Source organism: Dipodomys ordii, unplaced genomic scaffold (assembly GCF_000151885.1).
Source record: "Dipodomys ordii isolate 6190 unplaced genomic scaffold, Dord_2.0 Scaffold20, whole genome shotgun sequence".
Lineage (NCBI taxonomy): Eukaryota > Metazoa > Chordata > Mammalia > Rodentia > Heteromyidae > Dipodomys > Dipodomys ordii.
Genome location: NW_012267236.1, coordinates 10,647,082 through 10,653,081, shown reverse-complemented (window position 1 = coordinate 10,653,081; position 6,000 = coordinate 10,647,082).

Here is a 6,000-nt window from a genome sequence, read left to right as displayed (position 1 = left end):
TACCAGTTAATCACCATATGATTTATTATATAACTGTATCATATAGAATCTTAAGATAGTGCAAATTATCAAAAATATTCACATCAGTTTCAAACAGGTATTCATATAAATGTTAGCTGTCTCAGAATTATTAAATAGCAATACACTAGTATTATACAACAGGTTAAAAGCATCAGTGTAATTATTTTATACCTTGGATATAATCAAAAGGCTAGGAAAGCCTGTTTCCGCCATAGCTATACCTAAACCTTAAATCTGTCTCAATTTTCACTCTGTGCTAGCAAGACAAAATCAAGTTTTAATTTGACAATAGTACCTAAGATTTATTTTAATTTAGGAATAAAATTGTATATTTTAGCATAATGTTGATATTGATCTACCTGCTCACATTGTATACCTTCTAAATACGTAATTTAAAAAATATCCTCAGTTCCCTTTATGTATTTTTTTCCAAAAAATTAGAGATTTATTTTTAGCTAGTATTTGGATCATTCATGTCTTCACTGTATTTACTTAAGAGTCTAATACCTGGGTGGTCACATTACTAATTTATGAATATTTTAAATGTATCACATAAAGTATAAATTTTCTACTGTCTATATAAGAGTCAACCTGTGTTTACCTGAAAGGATTATTACTGTACGATGCCATGAATGAGAGCATCCTTTGTATCTTAGACTTTTAACCTAAACTAGTTAAACATAAGTATTTTAGTCACATTAAAGCCCCTTGGCTTGAGAACAAATTTAAGGAAGTATTTTGCAAATGGCCTGTTGAATCAAATTCAAAGTGAAGTATACAATTCATATGCGAAGAGTTTAGTGGCTCACAGTCGCAGTTCTGTTCATAGACTGCTGGATAGAGACTATAAAGCTTTTGGTCTCATAAGCTTATTTTTGTGAGCTATGTATATCAATATTACATTAAAATTACAAGTTTTAAAATATTTACCTAAAATAATTTCCAAACTAGGCTTGGTAATGTGTACCTGTCAGCTACAGGAGAAACTAAGATAGCATAGCATCACTTTAGCCCACAAGTTCAAAGCTAACCTAACAGACATAACAAGACCCTATCTCTTTAAAAAGATAATAATATAGCTTCCAAAGCAAAAAAAAAAAAAAAAAGTGGCGTTACTATTTTTTTTTTGCTAGTCATGGGGCTTGAACTCTGGGCCTGGGCATTGTCCTTGAGCTTCTTTTACTCAAGGCTAGCGCTCTACCACTTGAGCCACAGTGCTACTTCTGGCTTTTGGTGTATGTGGTACTTAGGAATGGAATTCAGGGCTTCATGCATGCAAGGCAAGCACTCCATCACTAAGTCACATTCCCAGCCACTATTTCTTTTTTGCAAATATCATTACTGGTCTGACCTAATGAAGATACATGGAATCTCATATCTATTTCTAAGCTCACTATTGCAATGGAAGATACCACATTTATGAGAAAATTGGAGGAAAGAGTACATAATATTTATGATTTAAAAAAAAAAACTTTTGACATCATAGACCCATAGTCCTCTAGGATCCAACCATTAGAAGCAATATGTGGTTCACAACTGAAAGGAATTTTCTAAACACCTATTCCTAACATCTGCCTCCAAAATTCTCATTGTATCTGAGATAGGTCTTAGATCATCTAATTTGTGTCTTAGGGTTGTGATAGACGTACTGAAGGCCTGCACTAAGCCACTAAAGCAGGGCTACTAACTATCTCTCTTCAGTTTGACCTCATCCTCCAGCCACAGTTGACAGGCACTCCCCTTTTACCCTAAAGTAACCATGACACATAAACCCGTGCCTTTTCCAAAGCACAGACTCGACAGGGCTGAACATTTGGATGAGGATTTTAGCTAAAGGCTCAGGAATAACAAAAGGGAAGTACACATGACCAGGTGTCAGCCTTATCCCTCCTGTCTGCAGTCTACTTCTCCTGGCTCCCAGCTTTCCACAGTGCAAAGATCTTTTAATTGGGAAGAAGAGAGGCCTGAGGAGAGCTTTCTTTGTCCTTTTTGTCCTTTACCCTAGGAAATAAGCAGGTATATAATAGGAGATATTTATTGTCGATAATGTTTACACAAGCTGTCAGAACCCTCCCTGATAAAACAAATGACATTGTTAACAAAGAAAAAGATTAGTTAAATCAGTGAACTTCTGTAAAGAAGGTCCTGAGTTATTTGTCTCGGGGACTTGATGCAGGGTCTGATGCTTTTGCTCACAGGCTGGTGCATTCTCACCTGAGCCATGCTTCCAGTCCTCAAGCGTCTAAGTTCAAATCCCCAATATTGCCATTATTGTTGTTTTTTTTTGTCGGTGTTGGGGCTTGAACTCTGGGCCTAGGCACTCTCCTTGAACTCTTTTGGACAAGGCTAGTACTCTACCGCTTTAAGTCACAGTGGCACTTCATTTTCTGGTGGTTAATTGGAGATAAGAGTCTCAGACTAGCCTGCCTGGACTGGCTTTGAATCGCAATCTTCAGGTCTAAGCTTCCTGAGTAGCTGGATTACAGGCATGAGCCACCAGCACCACCTTTTTTGGGGGGCGGCGGGGGTTTGGTTGTGGGCTTGAACTCTGGGCCTGGGCGCAGTCCATCAGCTCTTCAGCTCAAGGTTAGAGCTCTACCACGGAGTCACAGTGCCACTTCTGGTTTTCTGGTGGTTTATTGGAGATAAGAGTCTCACAAACTTTTCCTGCCCAGGCTGGCTTTGAACTGTGATCCTCAGATCTCAGCCTCCTGAGTAGCTAGGATTATAGGCATGAGTCACCAGTGCCCAGCTTAGCCAAAATTTTTTAAATTCATCTTTCAGATATAGAAAATAACTTCTGGGGGCTGGGAAGGTGGTTCAGCGGTAGAGCACTTGCCTTGCATTCATGAGGTCCTGGGTTCGATTCCTCAGCACCACATAAGCAAAAAGAAGCTGGAAGTGGCGCTGTGGCTCAAGTGGTAGAGCACTAGCCTTGAGCTGAACTGCTGAGGGACAGCGCTCAGGCCCCACGACCGGACCCCCCGAAAAATAATAATAACTTCTGGTAGTTATTAATACATTGAGTCTGTGAGGAAATGGACAGGCTGATGATCATTTTAATTTGTATAATTATATGACTTCATGTTTATTTTCTACAAGGGACTTTCTTATGAACGTTTCTTACATACCTTCAGAAAAGCCTCCTTTATGGATTTTCCAGTTTATCATGAATTAACCAGAATACACTGTCCATTTTTTTCCCCAGTTGTGGGGCTTGAACTCAGGACCTGGGCGCTGTCCCTGATCTGTTTTTGCTCAAGGCCAGTATTCTACCACTTGAGCTACAGCACCACTTCCGGCCTTTTCTGTTTATGTGCTGCTGAGGAATCAAACCCAGGCCTTGTGCATACGAGACAAGCACTCTACCAATGAGCCACTTTCCCAGTCCTTGGTTTTTGAGTGGTTAATTGTAGATAAAAGTCTCACGGACTTTTCTGCCCAGGCTGGCTTCAAACTGTGATCCTCAAATCTCAGCCTCCTGAGTAGTTAGGATTAGTATATAGGCATGAGCCAACAGCAACTGGCCTTTTCATACATTTCTTTCTCTTTCTTTCTTTCCTTTTTTCTTTCTTTTTTGGTTGGTCCTGGGGGTTGAACTCTGGGCCTGGGTGCTGTCCCTCAGCTCTTCAGCTCAAGGCAAGCACTCTACCACTTGAGCCACAGTGCCGCTTCTGGTTTTCTGGTAGTTAATTGGAGATAAGAGTCTCACAGCCTTTCCTGCTTGAGCTGGCTTTGAACCACAGTCCTCAGATCCCAACCTCCTGAGTAGCTAGGATTCCAGGTATGAGCCACCAGCACCCGGTGGCTGTACATTTCATGTGTGTACATTTAGAATGCACTCCAGTGAAGGCTTCCTAGAGAGAGAGAGACACTGTCATCAGCAATAACCTTCATTTTTTTAACTGGAAATTTTCATTAATGTGAATAATATTCTCAAAGGCTTTCTAAGAGGATAATTATCTGATAAAGGTTTTTATTTGAAAGTTTTAAGTTGTACAGTTGTTAATTAAAAGTATAGAATAGTTCATGCAAGCTGACTTTGGAAAAAGTAAATTGCCAAGGGAATGAAAACTTGAAAAAAGGCAAACACCCTAGATGTGGCTATGATTTTACCTACGCAGTTGTTTCAAAACTGTTATCAGTTTCTTGAAAATAACTAGGTTGAATCTATTAGAAATACATCCTAATTTTATAAATGTGGATTTACTGGTTAAATTACTATGTATTGCTGAAGCTTAAAATCATATTTTCCAGTATGTTTTCCATGATAGTTCAGTCTATTGGTAATAAGGTATGTATGCATTTATTTCAGTGCCTTAAAGTATTTTGAATGCAATACGGTTTGTTAATGGTTAAAGAACGTTTTCTCAAGGATGAAATACTGTTTGTTAAAGGATCTGTGAAATAACTTATACTTGTTATAAAATAATTGCATATGGATACATTTCTAATTTTGTTTTGTTTTTGTGCTGATCCTGGAGCTTGAGCTCAAGGTCTGGGCACTGCCCCTTAGCTTTTTTCACTCAAACCTAGTGCTCTACTACTTGAGCCACACCTCCATTGCCTACACTTTGCTGGTTAATTGGAGATCAGAGTCTCACAGATTTTTCTGTCTAGGGCAGCTTTGAACTATGATCCTCAGATCAGAGTAGCTAGGATTAGGATTACAAGCATGAGCCCCAGGCACCTAACACTGTTTATTTTTTTAGTCATCCTTTATGCTGAGCATGGTGGCACATGCCTATAATCTCAGCACTTAAAAGTCCAGAACATCATAAATTCAAGGACAGCCTGAGCTAAAATGTTGACTCAAAAACCTAAAACAGAGCTAGGAGCATGGCTCACATGCTAGAGTACCTGCCTAACAAGCATGACCTTGATCTCAAACCCCGGTACCATCAAAATCAGTCAATCATCCTTTCATTCATCCATCCATCCTTTATGTCCTGAGATAAACTGTCATGACAGCTTGTTAGTGGGATTTCCTCCTTTGCTCATTCTCTTCTAAAGTATTAGGTAAAAGAATTGTTCGTCACACCAAATCCTCAAATAAAAGAAATGGCTTATTCCATAGATTAGTGTTTGACTCTTTGTCATTTTTTTTTATTTATTTTTTATTTTTTTACTTTTGTCGGTCATGGGGCTTGAACTCTGGGCCTGGGGCTGTCCCTCAGCTCTTCAGCTCAAGGCGAGCGCTCTACCACTTGAGCTACAGCGCCACTTCCGGTTTTCTAGTGGTTTATTGGAGATAGGAGTCTCATGGTCTTTCCTGCCCGGGCTGGCTTTGAACTGCAATTCTCAGATCTCAGCCTCCTGAGTAGCTAGGATTACAGGCGTGAGCCACCGGCACCCGGCTTGTCATTTGTTTTAAATGTATTCTTTAGCACAGGTGAATATTCAAAAGGAATCTTTAAGTCATCTGTTATTCCGTCATTCAAAAGGGACCACTAGTAAATTTAGTGCATATGCTTTCAGATACATTTAGTGTGTGCTATAGTTGGGATTTGCACCCTCCAACACCCATGTGTTGAAGGCTTAGTCCCCAGCACATGGTGCTATTAGGAGGTGGAACCTTCAGGAACTGAGGCCTGGTGGAGAAGTTAGATCACTGGAGGATTGTCCTTTACGCAGATACTGGGATGCAATCTCCTTTTGCTCTCTGCTGCCATGAGATGTACAGCTTCCACCACACACTTTCACAATGCTGTGCTACCTTACCCCAGCACAAAAGCAACATGCCAACTGATCATCTACCCAAACTTCCAAGACAGCCAAAACAAACCTTTGCTGGTTTTTTGTTGTTGTTTATTGGGTGGGTTGTTTGTTTTGTCAGTCCTGGGGCTTGAACTCAGGGCCTGAGCATTGTCCTGAGCCTCTCTGTGCTCAAGAGTAGCACTCTGCCACTTGAGCAACAGTGCCACTTCCAGCTTTTTTCATTTATGTGGTACTGAGGAATCAAACCCAGGGCTTCATGCA